This window comes from Callorhinus ursinus, unplaced genomic scaffold (assembly GCF_003265705.2).
Source record: "Callorhinus ursinus isolate GAN/ISIS: 27379988/994484 unplaced genomic scaffold, GSC_fseal_2.0 scaffold6, whole genome shotgun sequence".
NCBI lineage: Eukaryota > Metazoa > Chordata > Mammalia > Carnivora > Otariidae > Callorhinus > Callorhinus ursinus.
The window spans coordinates 17,648,266-17,666,995 of record NW_027397068.1 but is presented as its reverse complement, the minus strand read 5'-3'; the positions used below and the strand labels follow the sequence as shown (position 1 = coordinate 17,666,995).

The following is an 18,730-nucleotide window of genomic DNA, read 5'->3' as shown; positions in this document are numbered from 1 at the left end:
TTTCACCCTGGGATGTGCAAATCACGTCATGGAGGAGGTCCTCTGTTCCTCTAATTTGTAAGGTGATCTGTGACTACATCTTGTGGTCTTGACTAAATATGCTGGGGCTCGTGCTTCAAAGGGAGGGAGGAGGACATGATTCATGGTGCGGCTGAGGAGCACAGATACAGATGGACCGTAACAGGAAGGACAAGGTGTGTTTTGTAACTGTTTTGCATATCTGTTTGTTGGTAAATGAATGATGATGGTGTATGGACAAGCTATATTCAATAACCACCTCCATCAAGGAGATTTTGGTTGGGAAAAGTTTTCTATTGTTGGATTCAGACATCCATATGTTGAATGCCATTTGAACACTTGCAACAGAAATTCAGAGTTTAAATCACTTTTACCATAGTTTTGGCAGGACTGGGAACACATTTTTTTTCAGCTGTTCTTCCTGATGGGAGCTATAAATAGTTTGGAGGAAGTATATAATTATCTCAAAGTAAAAGCTAAAGATAAAAAGCTGCTTAAGATTTTAAGGAACATTTAATGGTTATTATTATGTAACATTTATTAAGTATGCACACTGTGATCATTGTCTTTGCCAGGAAGAAACTTGGAATAAAAAGTCAACCCAAGATGTGACATGTATAAATAGACCAAAAGGTATATTAACATGGTTCCAGAACAAAGGGTTGGTTCAATAAAAAAAAAAAAATTTAGGAGAACAAAAAAGGCAGCCAAATCGGGTAATATTGTATAGAAATGAAGATGACTTATATTTAGTAATATCTTTAAAAATACTGGCAGTTTAAAACCAAGATGGATAGTCACATAAAAACAGGTGACATGATGCATGCATGGGGTAGTACTGTGTTTTTGGCAGTTAGCTTAGACTTTTACATAGAAAAGGGGTTTACTTATTCTGTTCAATGAATAAATACTAAAAGATTTAAATACTAAATAGAGATTCATTGTTGGCTGAAGCAAGGTAAGTATTATAAATGATGACTGGGGGCGCCTGGCTGGCTCAGTTGGTAGAGCATGTGACTCTTGATCTCAGGGTCCTTGAGTTCAAACCCCATGTTGGGCATGGAGCCTATTTAAAATTTAAAAAATAAATAGAAAGTTCACAACCAAATAATCTTATTAATACAGCCACCATTTATTGATGCCTGCTAATTTATAATGCTAGTAATATATACGTCTAAATATAAAGACTCTAATTTTTTTTTACTTTTATTTATTTTTGGTATTACTTTTTTAAAAATTATTATGTTATGTTAGTCAAGTAGAGAAAAACAAACTTTAGGGTGCCTGGGTGGCTCAGTTGGTTAAGTGACTGCCTTCGGCTCAGGTCATGATCCTGTAGTCCCAGGATCGAGTCCCGCATTGGGCTCCCTGCTCAGAAGGGAGTCTGCTTCTCCCTCTGACCCTCCCCCCTCTCATTCTCTCTCTCTCTCATTCTTTCTCAAATAAATAAATAAATAAAATATAAAAAAAAAAACACAGACTTAAATAGAGAACAAACTGCCAGAGGAGAGGTGGGTGAAGGGATAGTGAAATTATAAAGTACACTCATCAAGATGAGCACCAATTCTTACAATGACTCTAGGATGTAGATATTGTTGTATTTTACAAGCCCTTTAAGGCTCTAAGTGGTTAATTGAATTTTAAGAGGCCATAGGATACATAAAGTAGAGATGCAAAAATTCAAACCCTCGTCTGCGCGGACACGACGTTCAGTTCAAACCCTCGTCTGCGTGGACACGACGTTCAGTTCAAACCTTTGTCTGCGCGGACGCGATGTTCAGGTTTTATCTTGTGGTGCCGTCTATACATCCTCTTACCTAAGCTTTCTTGTCTTCTTCACCTTATTTTTCCCTCATTCATAAAGGATTTTCCTATAGAATCTGATTGTCCTATTTCACCTAGCTTGGACTTTGTGATTCATCCTGTTGCCTCTGGGCCTGTCCTTAGTTTGTCCTTAACTCTTCTGTGGTCTTCTGGACCTGAGCTTTGGTGATCTGTCCACGTTATTCATCACATATTCATCTTGGTGTATTCTAGGTTCAGCATCGCTAAGCACTCCTCAGTACCGATAATTTGCATAGGTGGACCCCACAAAATAAAACACGAATATTCTCATTATGACCTGAAGTCATGTGTTACTCATTTGCAAAGAAGCAGCATAAGAAATGAACCAAAGATCCTTATTAAGCATTATTGGTCCTTGTCCTTACAGGCATACAGTTCCTAGAGGCCGGGGCAAAAAAAAGACCTTTGAGATCTCAGTAATCCAAACAATGGTAGTTTTTTGTGTTGGGATTCTTCCTGGGAAGAGGTTCAGACATGGGGACCACTAGAGACAGGCGAGATTTTGGTAGTGGGGAGGGACTGAGGCTGGCAAAGTTTCTATTGAGACCTTTAACAAAAAGCTGGATGCCTCCTTCCTCAGGAATGTTAGCTTGGTGAAAAGATCATGGAATGCCTAGAGGCTTGTGGCACTTGTCATGAAGTCCTGATGCCCCAGAAGCAGGGGACTTCATGGGTATTTGCCCCCTTCTGCATCCTGGGTGCTCATCTGGGTGCTTTCAATTTAATCCCAGAAGGGGCTAACAAACAGTGGAATTGTGGAGTGTAAAGTTCACACTATAGTGAAAACAGCAGGTTCTTTCTCTTCTGGATAGGAGTTAGTTACCCACAGTAATGTACTCAACAATTACTAGCTTACAGAAAAGTTCAAATATGAAGTGTGGATATGCTGAGGACTTGGATGTGGAACATGAAAACATTATCAGCGTGTGGCAGGTACAGACCTAAGTTAAATAAAAGAAGTTGAGGGGTGCCTGGGTGGCTCAGTCAGTTAAGCGTCTACCTTTGGCTTAGGTCATGATCCCGGGGTCCTGGGATCAAGCCCTGCATTGGGCTCCCTACTCAGCGGGGAGGCTGTTTCTCCCTCTGCCTGCCGCTCTCCCTGCTCGTGCTCTCTCTCTCCCCCCCGCAAATAAATAAAATCTTAAAAAAAAAAATAAGTTGAGAAGTAAACCAACCTTTGAGAAATGGGGTTTGGAGGAATGAAGCCAGTGAGTTGAGGCTTCAGCAAGCTAATGGGATGCAGAGCTGGCTGTGAGAGATGGGGCTGAAAGTGTCTGGATTTGCACAGTTCCATTACACCTTGAGGCCTCCCTCTAAGGGCACCTGTGCAAAACAGACCTTTGCTGCCCTCACATCTCTCTCTTCAGTCTACACCATATGCTCTGATTGTCTTCATGCTCAGCAATCCAACTCACTCAAGGGCCTCCTGGCTTGCTCCCTGTTATTTACTCTCTTGTGAATGCTTTCCTTACTTGATCCTGACTTTTGGGGATACTTTTCTAGCAGTTAGTTTTGCTTCCTTCTCATTACAACTAGAATTCTCTAGCCATGTTTCCTTAGGTGACTCTGGTTACATCTCCCCTTGTCCAGTCAAAACTCTGGGTGTATTACTGTGGCCCCACGAATGTGACACAAACGTCAATCTGTATATTCATTAAATTAGTGCTAGCTTTTGTGAAAACAAACCCCTCAAATTAGTGGCTTAGCACAAGAATAGTTCATGTTTTTCATATAACAACCCAATTCAGATGTTCCTGATTATCGCCAAGTAATCGCCCAGGAAACCAGGATGATAGAAGCTCTGCCATCTTCAGCATGTGAATTCCACTGTGCCAGCACCCAGCAGACTGGATTAATGAGGTACCATGCCTGGAAACCTGGGAGATTTTTGTGGGCCAAGCCTGGAAATGGTGTTCATCAGTTCTCCCCCACATTCCACTGGATAGCATTCAGCCATATGTGTACACCTTCCTGCAGTGTTTGCCCAGATGAAGAAGAAGTGAGTTTTGGTAAAAACACAGTGTTTTCTGCCACAATAAAGCCAGTAGTGACCCCTTTGTTTCTGGCCAGAGTATCCCAAAGAGGAAACCACCTGGGATGATGGGATTCTCTATTTGATAGTGGCCCAGAAGAATTACCCCATGTGCAGGCCCAGCTTTCTTTTTGATACTTTTATTTTTATTCTTTATTTTTTCAAAGATTTTATTTATTTATTGAGAGAGAGCATGCATGAGTGAGGGGGAGGGGCAGAGGGAGAGGGAGAAGCAGGCTCCTAGCTGAGCAGCGAGCCCCATGTGGGGCTCGATCCCAGGACCCTGGGATCATGACCTGAGCCGAAGGCAGACGTTTAACCCACTGAGCCACCCAGGTGCCCCTCTTCGATACTTTTAGAAGACAGATTTGCCTTGGTATCCTTATGTCGTTGATGAACTATGTACCCCGGGTTGTGAAATTTATGGGGAGGCAGAATGAGTGACAATCATTGATATATGTCAGGGCCCAAAGTTGCCTATATCTCAGATTCTTTTACCCCTAAAATACTATATTTCAAGTGTGTGTGTGTGTGTGTGTGTGTGCACGTGTGTGTGTGTAAGCCCAGTTAGCTGATTGAAAGTTCAAAGCCCCACCAAGATATACTGAGTCAGAAGGTTTAATAAACAGCGTGACTGATCTCTGGTCTGCCATTTAGGAGGTTCTCTTTCGTCCATTGTTTCTATAGCTACATCTCAGATGGGTATGGGGAGAATGAGCTATCTAATAGTAATATCTTAGAGCAGTCTGCTTCAGGTTAGCAAAGTTTTGGGGTTCTGGGAGTTGATTTAGAGCTCAAGTAAAGCAACTTCCTTAACTTATGAAGCTTTCCACCTCGCACTGCCCTTTTCATTCCCTGAGTTCCATGGGCTAGGAACCCAAAGTCAGATGTCCTATCAAAACATAGTTTGTGAATTGTGTTCAGTCTCTTAGCAGCCAGCCTTGCGTTAGTCTCAGACATTGGCTCATGCACTTGACTCTCAGCTGAATGGCTTCCATTTTGCTCTCTGCCTGGGGATAAAATTAAACCATAGCTGTGGTAAGAGTCACCAGTAATTTGCCATTTGCTCGCAGGCTCCATCCCAGCTTCTTTGCAATTAGGTTAGTTGTTCTCTTTGTCAGTTTAGAGTGCACAACAGCAGGATAGTTGAGTGGGAAAATATCCCAATTTTGGTCTCCTGGAACAACTCCCCCCTGCCTTTCTTGGCATGAGCCTTAGCTGACAGGAAAGCATTCCATTTTTCCAACCCTGTTTTCATTTCATTGGACTTTTAGCCATCTTGGATTGCAGGCTACAAACAGAAGTGGACTTCATTAGCATATCCCTACTTTTCATTCCTTTCTGCTTTCAAATGGGCCAGTTTCAGCCTAAGTGAATCTTTTCTTTGTAGGCCCTTCTAGAAAGCCACAATAAATAACATTCTCCGAACTCCTCTTTTCCTGTCAAGTCTTTTATTGGGGAAGCTGCAAGAGGCACATGGTCTCAGTCCCCAGGTACAAATAGAAGACGAGATACTCCTTACTTTCTCCCCTGTTTTTGCCTATTCCATCTTGTTTATCCATTACTTACACTATGCCACTTCCAGTTTCCTTCCTTCCTTCCTTCCTTCCTTCCTTCCTTCCTTCCTTCCTTCCTTCCTTCTTTCTTTCTTTCTTTCTTTCTTTCTTTCTTTCTTTCTTTCTTTCTTTCTTCTTTTCTTTTCTTTTCTTTTCTTCTTTCTTTTTCTTTCAGAATTCAGTGAGGACTTTTTCCCATTGTAAGTGACAGAAAACCAAACAATCTGGTTTGTGTCTAGGGAACAAGCTGCTCACTGGGGCCCAGAGTATGTGGACTAAAAGTGGGGGAAGAAGTACATGGTTCTCTAGAGAATAATTGGGGTACAATGAATAGAATGATGGTCTATGAATATTGGGTGGTCAAAAACCAACAGATTTGTATTACATTTGGTTTCTCAGCTGAGCTGCTGAATGCTACTGGAGACTGTCACACAACTCTAAAGATTGGTGACGTGTCAAGATTATGTTCTTCAATTTTATTTTGACCTAAGCAGTACTTAGCAAACTTTTCCCATTGTCCTGGTCATCTCTTTTATAGGTTCCAAAATGATTATTCATAAGCCTCACCATTATTCCTTAGATACAACTACCCATTCACCTTCAGCAGACAACCTTGCCTTTTACTTCTTATGGAAAATTGTGGAAAAAAGAGGAGACCTCTCTCAACCTCTTGTTTCTACATATGCAAACTTGTCTATACTGAACTGACTTGTGCCCCTTTCCTGATCCTGTGTCCTGCACTCTAGGCTTCCCCTTTATAGGAAGCCCTCAACTATCATTGTGCTCTCTCCCTCCTGTATTTGCGTAGCTTTCTCTCAACCTGCTTTTCTCTCCCAGGCAGAGCTGGGTTTACCATAAAGCTAATGAAGCTTAAATAAACTTCAACGCTTCTCATTTGTCTGAGCCCCTTTCAAGGCTTTGGGCAGGAATTTAGCAGTGTGATCCCATGGTCATATGTGCAATGTACAAATGTAAGATATAGGAATGGTAATATTTATGTATATAGTTTCTCATTCACTCCAAGAGCATTCTCTCTTTCGACTTTGACTTACCTTCTGTCATATTTCCTTTGTGTTTGGGGAATTTTATAGGTGTTTTGGGATCCAAATTGAATTAGGGACACACTTGAATTCCAGTTTAGTGGGATGCATATACAGTGAAGTTATTATTAGCAAATCTAGTATAGGAATGGTTTCCAGGAATACTCCTACTCCCCACTGTGCTGACTCATGCTACACTGTGACATGAAGGTGCTGTATGAATGCATCTTTCAGTGCTTGGCACCAGAAGTATAGTAGAGAAGAAATGATGTTTGAAATGTTTGGAGCCAGAAACTAATTTATGCAAAATTCTTCCGATCTTCATGTGTAAAATTACACTTCATATGTAAAATTAGAAGTGGATAATTAAATTTTCATTGAAGCCTAGTAAACCAGGTGTTCTCTTCCTGTAGGAACATATTCACTAATGCAGTAAAAACCCAGCTTACATATATGTTTCTTTTGGGATGGGAATAATATGAAATAGAATTTATCAGAATTTCCGTGTTTGCAAGGTGGAAACCTTTAGCAGTGTTACGGATGACAAATACCTATATCGAAGTCTCATGTTTTATGCATTCTGACCATTAATATTAAAAAAAATAATTTTTATTGAGCAATCACATTAGAATAATGCCTGAGTCATCTTCTTGTTATCAATGATAAATCCTTTGCTATCTGTTCCCAAAGCATAGCACTATATACTCCATAATGCTCCTCACAGTCATAATTCCTTCTTTATTGCTTGCCTTTTGCAATGTGTAAACTCTACTAGGTAAGGACCGTGTCGCCATTGTTCATGTTTGACTGTAGTCATCACTTCTTTGTTCTCTTTGCTAATGGAACCCTGTTTCAATATCTACTTCTGTCCTCTCCCCAACTCAGCCCATGTTCCTCAGTAGACTGTCTTCATGCCCCGCTCCAAGACTATTCCCAATTGATCTAATATCCATCTTCTTTGTCATTTAATTTTTCAAGATTGGGAATGTGGTGCAATTTGGGCTAATGAGGCACAAGGAGAGATTTGATAGGAGCATTTACTTCATCTCCTAGGGAAGCAATTCCCTCTTTACTGGACATGTGATACTTGGAAATAAGTCCTATCCTTCCTGTCATATTGAGGGTGAAGTCAATATGCAGAAAAAGGGAAAACCAAGAGAATCTTACTGAAATGGAGCTGGAGTCATGGATCATGTCACTCCTGAAACCATATCACTGCTGGACTTCTGGTTATATAGGTCAATAAATGTTATTTAAGGCAATTTGAGTTGGGTTTTCTATTACTGGTAGCCCAATGCACCATATCCAAGCAATATTCCTGTTCCCTAGCACTCAACAAATGCTTGTTGAATTGAATAGAAAATTATTTCATATATATGATATATGTATCTTCCTTTGTATATAGTTTGTCTTTTTTTCTTACATTTTTTGTTTTGTTTAATTTTTAAGATAATAAACATTCATTTTTGATAGTCAAAGCAATATAGAACTATGAAAGAAAACTTTAATCTCTACTTTCTTCTTATTACACCTTCCTGAGGTAACCAGTGTTAACCATGGACTATGTATACTTATGTATTTTCCTCTATGCTTATAGAAACTTAAAGCCTTCTATTGTGTTTAGTTTTGTTTGCTTGTTTATTAATTTTACAAAAATGAGGTCATACTGTATGCATTATTGTACAGTACCCTTTTTAAAAATCAATAGATCATAGCTGTTTTTATGGGTCAGTCAACATAGGTATCACTCATTCTTGTTAATGATTACACACAATGGTGATATCTCGGTGCATCTTTGCCCTGCTTAAATGTTTCTCATAGAGTTTTATTTGCATTCTTTTCTGCAGTTATATTTCTCAGCCTTTAATTGTTTCCTCATTGACTAGTCCACCTTCATTATGTCTCCAAATTTGGAACATTAGAAGAAAACTGTGGTTCATGGAGTGGCTTAGCCAATGTGAGGTGTATGTAAACTTTGCTAGTGTTATGGCATCTACCATAGTTTACCATCTTGAAATTGAAGATTTATTTTTCTTTTCTTAAAAAAAGCAGATTGTCCTTTCTTCTGCTTAGTATACTAACTGGAAATGTTTTCCCTGTGCCCTTTGCAAGGAACTGCACCTAGGGGAGCAACCCTAGGGAGGCGTTACAGCTCCAAGTAATAAAGTAATGGTTTCATGAGGGATCCAGAAATTAGATGAAATCCAGAAAGATCTAAAATTTTAACCCTAATCCAGCAAATAAAGACTTGTATTCTCACTTTGAAATGAAGATTTATCTCTTGGGTTTGTTTATTTATCATCGGGGGGATATATACTTTATTTTCAATGGCTCTATTAAATATTAATTCTTGCTGATTGAGGATAGTTTAATTCCATGCTAGTAGATATGCTATAGTTGAAAGTGTGAATTACAAATGACTTTATAATGATCAGTTCTCCTCTGCAAGAGTTGGAAACAGTGATTTTAAACTGAGGTTAAAACGAAAATTACCTGGCACACTTGTGCTCAAGGTGACACACAATCAAGACCTTTACTGGTTTCCCTAAGGAACAATTTATTCTTGGCAACAGCAAAACCTAATTTCAGAGAGACAGAGAAAGAGAGAGGGAGGGCGAGGTGAGATGATATGAACCAAATTGGACATTATAATAAGGGCAAGACACAGATAGTCACAATATTTCCAAGTTTTTATCAGCTAAATAACACCAGAGAGAACCAAACAGAACACCCTGTGGTAAATTAACCTATAAGCCAGATAGATAAAGGCAGCTGTGGTTTTTGTAGAAGTTCAAAGCACAGATGAAAATTAGCTCCCCCGGGTATAGTCATTTTAGACTTCAGGAACACTGGTAATTTTTTGAGGTTAGAAATATGGCAAAAGTCTAAAGCATGATTTTTCCTGAGATAACCAGACTTAGCTTGTCTAAGTATAAAATGATTCAAGGCTTAGGGAGAGTAAACCCTGAGTTCATGAAATCATTGAAAATGAAGAAGAAACAAAAGTAAACAAATAGACGAATAAAGTAAGACAAAATCTTTTACTATTATTCTTAGGATAGATACAAACATATTTGGGTTTTCTTAGTTTTGATTTTTCATCATTACAATAAGCTAAGGTTTTATTTTTGTGAAATATACTTTTTCCTGAGTGGAATATGCTGGTAGCCTTCTGTGGGTAGAATGGTAGAGAGAGAAGCTTGAGAACACAGGGAAATTCTCTCAATTGTACGAATAGTCCTGTATTTGTAATTCACAGAAGGCTAACGGAAATGAGGTACTACATATGCACTCTAGGGCACATTTGGATTCTTTCTGATATAATCCTATGTTTTCTGTTCTGTAGCAAGTACTATTTTATGATGTTCTAGATACTTTTAGTTTGCTCTTTGGGTGATTTTATTTTATTAAAGATTTTATTTATTTATTTGACAGAGAGAGACACAGTGAGAGAGGGAACACAAGCAGGGGGAGAGGGAGAGGGAAAAGCAGGCTTCCCGCTGAGCAGGGAGCCTGACTCGGGGCTCAATCCCACGACCCTGGAATCATGACCTGAGCCAAAGGCAGATGCTTAACGACTGAGCCACCCAGGCACCCCTGGGTGATTTCACTGTATTATACAGGGGCCAATATATTTCTTGAAAGATTACATTTTGGGCACTAATTTCTATTTTAATTTAAAGGCTCCATGTTGGGGCGCCTGGGTGGCTCAGTCATTAAACGTCTGCCTTCGACTCAGGTCATGATCCCAGGGTCTTGGGATCGAGCCCCACATCAGGCTCCCTGCTCCGCAGGAAGCCTGCTTCTCCCTCTCCCACTCCCCCTGCTTGTGTTCCCTCTCTCTCTCTATCTTTCTCTGTCAAATAAATAAATAAAATCTTTAAAAAAAATAAAATAAAGGCTCCATGTCTGTTAGCTTCAAAGCAGCAATCAGAAAACTCAATAAGGTAAGCTTGGTTCAAGCAGGTAGCAGTTAGCATGCCAGACAGTTGCCAAAGCTGAAGAGAATTCTGATGTGCCTTGACTCTTCTTTTATCAGAGATACCAATGATCACAAATGAGAAGAAGTCAGTGAGATTCTGGTGCAGATGAAGTAATCTTTCTTTACTTAGGTAAGTGGAGTCGTAATTTAGACTCAATAGAGTTCCGATCATGGTATGTTTGCAATGTTTTAAAGAATAAAAAAGATAAAGTACTTAGTTCGAATATATATTTACACCTTGTCTTATTAAAAAATGAATTTAGGTGACAATACAAGAAATACATAACCCAGAGATAAATTCATTTAAGGAAGTACAAGGGAAAGGAGAGTTAGGTTGTAAGAAAGAGTTGGGAATAAAAGTAGGCTATCAAATCGCATGGGTGTGCCACACATTCAAATCTGAGCTTCCTTGGGGCCAATTCAAAGAGGGAAATGGGATCTTTCATAGGAGTGTCAGGGTCACAAGGTAAGTAAAAGTCAGTCTCGGTGGGAGTAAAACTATTCCTGGCTCTGAGACCATAAACTATTTTCAGTTTTCTTTCACAGGTGAGACACTGGAGATCATGTTGAAAGGCATACTTAATATCACCTTAACAGAAAACACAGCTTTCTAGAATTTCTAAAGCCCTCTCACTATAGGTGGAGAGCGTCACTTAAGATTACATTTCAGTAAGAGCAGTTGCCCAGTAGGAAGAACTGTAAGCAGGACCAGTACTTTGCTCTCTGCCAGTCTGGTTTATTCTGGAGCTAGATCTCACTGAGCAAAATCTGGGGAACTGATAGAGTGTGGACCGTTCAGGAAGTCCTCTATAAGGAGTGCCTCTCTCCACAGAGCTTCTGAACGTGGTGAATGTGAGGTACTGTTCCCAGACAAGTAGCTGGACTGTGGCATTTGTGTTTCATTAAATGCATAGCGAGGAGACATGACTGTGGCTGGGTGTAGTGACAGTATCTGGTGATCCTGCCCAGCTGCTTGGATGCTGGCCTGATAGTTTATCATTACTCCAAAACAAATGAGACACAGCTTAAGATTCCAAATAAATGGACTGATACCAACAGTACCTGTATGCAGCTCTTACCTCTATTATTGAAGCGAGTTGCTTTTCTGTCTCTACTCCTGGACTCTGTAAGTTCCTTGAGGACAAGGAATGTAGAGCTTGGATATGGGTGCACCCTAGTTCTGGACAGAGACTGAGGGGACTTGATCCTTGATGAAGTATTTCCCAGGGAAATTTATTTAACCTTTTGAAGTCTCAAATTCTCATTTGTAAATGAGTATGATAATAATGATACCAACTTCATAGAGTTGTGAGGATAAAAACATAGTTAATAGAAAATGTTAGATGTGATTGCTTTTCTTATTTTTTATTTTCATGGCAAGAATATTGTGGTGTAATATGGATATTACACCATCTTCAAAGTCAGATAGATCTGTGGTTGGATTTGTGTATTCTTGGACAATTTATTCAATATTACTATAACCCAGTGTTCTCTTCTCTAAAACGGGGATAACCCTACCATTGAGGGTTGTGTGAAGTTTAAAAAGGACAATCTGATCAAAAGTTCTGAATAGAAAAAAGACTCTGTAAGGCAAAACCAAAAGACAATTGACAGACTAGGAAAAAATATTTGCCACTCATTTCACACACATAGGTGTCTACTTTAATATATAAAGAACTCCTAAAATTGTGAAGACCAGCAACCCCATAAAAAAATGATTAAAAGGCAGGAGAATATAGATTACAGAAAAAGAAGAGAAGTGCCCATAAACATATGAAAAGATGCTCAACTCTACTCATAGGAAGAGAAACAAAGATCAAATATAGTGAGGTATCATTTTTCACTTACCAGATTGGCAGAAATCTAAAAGTTTGACAACACACTCTCAGTAAGTCCTGAACTGCTGCTGGTGGCAAATTGGAGCAAAATGACACAACACCTGTGGAATATTACGTAGCACTAACTACTAAAATTATGGGTGCATTTTACCCTTTGTCCCAGAAATCTCACTTCTTTGACTCTATTCTGCAGTTACCTATGCACAATTATAAAATGGCATATGTACAACTTACTTATTATGGTATGGTCTTTAATAGTAAAAGACCAGAAACTTCACAAGTGCCCACCAATGGGGACCTTGTGGCCCCACAGTGGAGTTCTATGCAGTTGTGAGGTATCCATAACGTGGTGGTGTAAGAAGATCTTCAGGAAATATTACTGTTAACTGAAGAAGCAAGGAGCGGAATTTTGCCTATAAACTAAGCTATGTTTTATCTAACGAAGATGGAAGAAGAATATATATCTGTATTTGTTTATATTTGAATGAAGACATTTTAGAATGGTGATCAAGGAACTAATAAAAATGTCTACTTATAAGGGGTGAGGGGACACAATGGACAGTAATGGGGATGCGACTAAGATTTATCAAAGTATATGTAAAAATTTTTCAATTTAATTTTTATATATTTTATTTTTTGGAGTAGTTTCAGATTTACAGCAAAATGGAATGGAAGGTACAGACATGTGCTATAAATTCCTGGCTGCATACACACATAGCCTCCCCCATTATCAGCATCCCCACCAGAGTGGTATATTTGTTGCAACTGATGAACTACATTGACACATCATTAGTACCCAAAGTCCATAGTTTACATAATGGTTCACTCTTCATATTGTACATTCTTGGTTTGGACAGGTTTATAATAACATGTGTCCACTATTTTAACAGAGTACTTTCACTGCCCTAAAAACTTCTGTGTTCTATCTATTCCTTCCTTCCTCCCTCAACCCTTGGCAACCACTGATCTTTTTACTATCTCAATAATTTCACCTTTTCCAGAATCTCATATAGTCAGAATTACATGGTATGTATGATTGGCTTCTTTCACTTAGTAATATGCATTTAAGTTTCCTCCATGTCTTTCTATAGTTTGATTGCTCATTTCTTTTTAGTGCTGAATAATATTCCATCGTCTGGGTCTACTATAGTTTATCGATTCAACTACTGAAGGACATCTTGGTTGCTTCTATGCTTTGGCAACTATGAATAAAGCTGCCGTAAACATCCATGTGCAGATTTTAGGTTTTGGGTTTCTTCGGTAGATACCAAGAAGTGAGATTGCTAAATCATGTGGCAAAAGTATGTTTAGTTTTGTTAGAAACCACCAAACTATTTTTCCGAGTGGCTGTACCATTTTGTATTTCCACCAGCATCGAATTAGTTTCTACTGGTTCATATCTTTGATAATACTTGATGTCAGAATTATGGATTTTGGCCATTCTAAAGGGTATGTAGTGGTATCTCATTGTTTTAATTTGTGTTTCCCTGATGATATATGACATGGAGCATCTTTTCCTTGACTATTTACAATCTATATAACTTCTTTGGTGAGGTCTGTTTTGTTAAAGTCTTTGGCCCATTTTTTAATTGGGTTGCTTATTTTCTTATTGTTGAATTTTAGGAGTTCTTTGTGTATTTAGGCTAGTGGTTCTTGATTAGATATGTCTTGTGCAAATATTTCCTCCTAGTCTGTGGCTTGTTTTTTCACTCTCTTGATGGTGTTTTTTACAGTAGAACATTTTTAATTTTAATGAAATCCAGTTCACCTTCACCTTCTTTCAGAGATTGTGCCTTTAGTGTTGGATCTAAAAAGTTATCGCCATATGCAAGGTGATCTAGATTTTCTTCTCTTCTCTTCTAGAAGTTTTATAGTTTTATCTTTTACATTTAGGTCTGTGATCCATTTTGAGTTAATTTTTTTAGGGTGTAAGCTCTGTGTCTAGATTGATTGATTTCAAGTGGATGTTCAGTTCCAGCACCATTTGTTGAAAAGACTATCTTTTCTTCATTATACTGTCTTTGTTTCTCTGTGAAAAATCAGTTGACTGCATTTATGTGGGTTTATTCCTGGGTTTTCTGTTGTATCGCATTTGATCTATTTGTTCTTTCACTAGTACTACACTGTCTTGATTATTGTAGCTTTATAGCAAGTCTTGAAGTCAAGTAGTGTCAATCTTCTAGTTTTATTCTTCTCCTTCAATATTATGTTGACTATTCTTGGTCTTTTGCCTTTTCACATAAACTTTATAATTAATTTGTTGAAATCCTCAAAATACCTTGCTGGGATTTTCACTAGGATTACACTCAAGTTGCAAAGAACCGACATCTTGACAATGTTGAGTCTTCCTGTCCATGAACATGGAATAGCTCTCTATTAATTTAGTTCTTTGATTTCTTTCATCAGAGTTTTATAATTTCCCTTATATAGTATAATACAAATTATGTTTGATTAGTATTTCATTTTTTGGAGTACTAACATAAATGTTGTGTTTTGAATTTAAAATTCTACTTGTCCATTGCTACTATACAGCAAAGTGACTCATTTTTGTATTTTAACTTGCAAGGTTGTATCCTGCAACCTTGGTTATTTGTTCCAGAAGTTTTTTTGTTAATTCTTTTGGATTTCTACAAAGATGATCATGTCACCTGTGAATGAAGACAGTTTTGTGTTTTGTGTGCTAATCTGTATATCTTTAATTTCCTTTTTTCTTGTCTTACTGCCTTGACTAGGACTTCCAGGGTGATATTGAAAAACAGTGATGAGAGGGAACATCCTAGTCTTGTTCCTGATCTTACTGAAAAAATTTCTAGTTTCTCACCATTAAATGTGATGTTGGCTCTAGGTATTTTGTAGATATTATTTTTTTTAAAAAGTTTTTATTTAAATTCCAGTTAGTTAACATGCAGTGTAATGTTAGTTTCAGGTGTACAATATAGTGATTCAACACTTCATACAACACCAGGTGCTCATCACAAGTGTGCTTCTTAATCCCCATCACCTATTTAATGCATTCCCCCACCCATCTCCCCTCTGGTATACATTACTTCGTTCTCTATATTAAGAGCCTTTTTCTTGGTTTGCCTCTCCTTCTTTTTCTTTTCTTATTCAAAGAGTATTCATTTATTTATTTTAAGTCTGTATTTTAATTCCAGTTAGTTAACATACAATACTATATTAGTTTCAGTTGTGCAGTGTAGTAATATTCTTTATCACGTTGAGGAAGTTCCCTTCTATTCCCAGCTCAATGTGAGGTTTTTTTTTTTTAAATCATGAATAGGTTTTGGATTTTATTACTTTTAAAAAATATTATTTTGGAGTGCCTTGGTGGTGCAGTTGGTTAAGTGTCTGACTCTCAGTTTTGGCTCATGTTGTGATCATGAGATCGAGGGTCATGAGATCAAGCCCCACTTGGGCCCCATGCTCAGCATGGAGTCTGCTTGAGATTCTCTCTCCCTCTCCCTCTTCCCCTGCCCCCCCCAAAATAAATAAATCTTTTAAAAATGAAATTTATAAAAAAATTATTTATTCACAAAACATTATATACAAATATTACCTGTACAGTAGTAAGCCCTCTACTGTGTAAGTTTGGGTCTTCTTCCCCAAGGCCCAAAAAATTTGGCCTAAACTAAATATTCTGGAAAAGCACAAAGTGCCACAAATCTTCCTTTCCCTAAATCTTACTTATAATCCGCCTGAGTTTAGAACAATTAAATTAGGATTTATATGAATTAAACTTAAAAAAATTAAACTCTTCTTTTTAAAAATGAAAATAATTATTTTCATCCCTCTCCCAGAATGTGTTCCCAGGTTGCTTGCCTGTTCCCTAGCATTTGAAGTTTTAAGGGGTTGAGTATTTACTTAATTACACACTAAACTCCTAACTCCTTATTAGTGTCTGATGTTGTGTGAAAAGCATAGCAGGCCTGGACATTAAGAGTTTCTTTTTTTTTTTTTTTCTTAAGTTTATTTATTTATTTATTTTAGTAATCTCTACACCCTATGTGGGGCTGGAACTCACAACCCCAAGATCAAGAGTTGCATACTCTTCCAACTGAGCTAGTCAGGTGCCCCAGACATTAGGAGTTTCTAATCTGGAATCTGCCACTCAAGAGCTTGATTCTTTTACTGGGGAGTCTGTAGGTTAAGTGATTCAACCTTCATGCAAATGTTTATTGAGTGACTCTACAGGCCCTATTCTATAGCAGGAAAAAAAATGACAAACACTATTACCCTCAATTATTTATACTCTTACTGGGAAATACTCCTTGCTGCCCAACGGTCCACAGTCAAGGAGGCCATCATGTTGAAGCCCTATGTGAACAACAGTGGAACTCAGTGCATATATGACACCACTGAAAGTGTAAATAGCTTCTTACTGCAAAGCATAGGTCAGTTCCAAGTAGGTGAAAGCGTGAGCATGCAGAGGGCACTGTGCTCCTAAGGTAACCATTTTGCTCCCTGCCCCTTTAGAAGGGATGAATCTCACTACCTCAGCCTCCCCAGAGGGACCGCAGGACTGCTCCCTCCTCCTTAACTCATCATATTCTCTCTCTTGATCCTTATTCCCTGTGTCTTTAGTTCTCCATCTTCCCAGGATTTATGTTTCTCCACAGGTAAGATAAAATCCCAGGTAGTTCTAATTTCTAATTCTTTCTAATTTCTTTGTACAAATCCAAACATATTCTGAAAAACCAATGAATTTTTTCTCCCCTAGGGTCCTGTAGCTTTACAGAGAGGATGATCAAATTAAAATTTGGTGGAGGTTAAGAGTGGAAACAGAGTGTCTGTGTATGTGTGTGTGAGGGTGGAGTTAGAATCATTTCCTCAGGGGTTGCTAGGATTCTAAAGTATTTGGAATCAAATATTATTACCAGCATTTCAGGTTTGATGTCTTTCTTGGGAGAAACTTTGGGTTGCTTGAGAGATTTATGTGGCTCCTATCATTAACAAAAATTTGACATTCTTTTTTTTTTTTTTTTCCAAAGATTTTATTTATTTATTTGAGAGAGAGAGAATGAGAGATAGAGAGACGAGAGGGAAGAGGGTCAGAGGGAGAAGCAGACTCCCCACCGAGCAGGGAGCCCGATGTGGGACTCGATCCCGGGACTCCAGGATCATGACCCGAGCCGAAGGCAGTCTCTCAACCAACTGAGCCACCCAGGCGCCCCCAAAAATTTGACATTCTTGAAAAGGAATAACCTTTGGTATTCTTAAACTTGGATTTTCCTTGTCTTGGGTAACACTACAATTGATATTAACTGCTTAAAGAATATCCTGTCTAGCTCTTTTAGTAACTCCTGTTTTTTTTCCTAGGTAGAGTGCAGAGGGTAGAGGGATACTAAATGAATGCATGGGGAGTGAATATATGGGGATGGGAAGGCTCAGTTTTTATATGTCCCAGTGTCAAAGCTGGAGAGTTTGGTTGGAAATGAAGTTTGGCACTTGCTTTCCCAGCTCCCTAAATTCTACAGAAAACAAATTGACCAAAAACAATAACAAACAAGCAATTTGATATGGGGAGCTGCTGATTTCCTTTGGGGGGACTGGATGAGTGTAACCTTTCTGAACTACGTGTAGGTAGTTTTCCTTGTGGTCACAGGCTTAGCAAGTTTTTGGAATATGTTTTTCAGGAATAGTAGCACTCAATAAAGATTAATGGTTATAATGGGAGAGAATAGGGAGAAGGTTACCTTAAGTCAACAATAGAGAAGTATTGAAGGAAATAATTTTTTTAAGGTGTTAAAGCCTACTCATGAAAATTCCTCTTTGTCTTTTAAGAGAGACTATGGTTTCTGAAAGATACTGTTTTGTAATTAGGGTGGGAGTCTGAAGTTTAATACAGTTACATTCAGTGTTTTTGAAGTGCTTTGTAAATCCTGTGCAACATCCCTTGACAATAAGCATTTTAAGGTTTTTTTCTCTTTAAAGAGGATTTTCTAACCTAAGAGTGATGTGACTCTCACAATTTCAAAGACCCTTGAATACGTAGAAATCAATACTAATTATCCTGAACACTTGTTCACAAATTTGTTTAATATTATTTGTTTCAAAAGATCAGTAACTTAGTCAACACATTTGTGCTCGGATGTCATTTGGTTACTGTCAAAATGGTGCTCATTAGGAGTGCTTTCCTTAATTACTGAAGCATAACAGGATAAGCTTTCTTAATAGAAAGTATTTTTTGAAAGAATGAATGTCACAGTGATCTTTGCTTTTAAATGAAAACTTTGCTGACATATTCAAAGTATCTTGTAATACCTTATTATATATGCAGAACAAAAATGTTTTCTGTACACATAATTTAATTTTCATAAACTTAAGTTTAAAAGTGAAAAAAAAAAGGAGTGACCTAAACATAGTTGTGCTTTTGTGTGTTTTTTAAAAAAAATACAATTGTAAAAATGTGCATGTATTCC

General features: G+C 38.1%; 1 protein-coding gene across 2 annotated transcripts in view; it reads left to right on the top strand.

Annotated features, from left to right (window-relative positions):
- The window catches only part of GPR63 (G protein-coupled receptor 63), a 244,894-nt gene that overhangs the window by 95,402 nt on the left and 130,762 nt on the right, over window positions 1-18,730 (top strand). The gene's annotated exons all lie outside the window — the stretch shown is intronic.